Source organism: Bufo bufo, chromosome 4, assembly GCF_905171765.1.
Source record: "Bufo bufo chromosome 4, aBufBuf1.1, whole genome shotgun sequence".
NCBI lineage: Eukaryota > Metazoa > Chordata > Amphibia > Anura > Bufonidae > Bufo > Bufo bufo.
The window spans coordinates 104,239,396-104,239,720 of NC_053392.1; positions in this window are offsets into that span (position 1 = coordinate 104,239,396).

The following is a 325-nucleotide window of genomic DNA, read 5'->3' on the forward strand; positions in this document are numbered from 1 at the left end:
TGATGTTATTTTCAGCTTTCCTCCAAGGCTGTTTACCGCACAACATGTTCAATTAAAAATGACAAAGACGGCAAAGCTGGAAAATGTCAGCTCTTATATTTTTTTCCTGACATCTGAGGCTGAATACTTTCAAAGAGTGTGAATTCTTGGTGAAGGGAAAAAAAAATTGCCGGCTGTGTGTTTGTAATGAGGTCAGGTCCGTCCTGTCAGGGAGAAATTATCTGTAATCTCCAAAGCTGAGACTGGAGGAATCCATCTTTAATAAGTAAAAGCATTCATTTACTGGCAGCATCCAACAAGAATGGCCCTGTTCTAATATTCATAG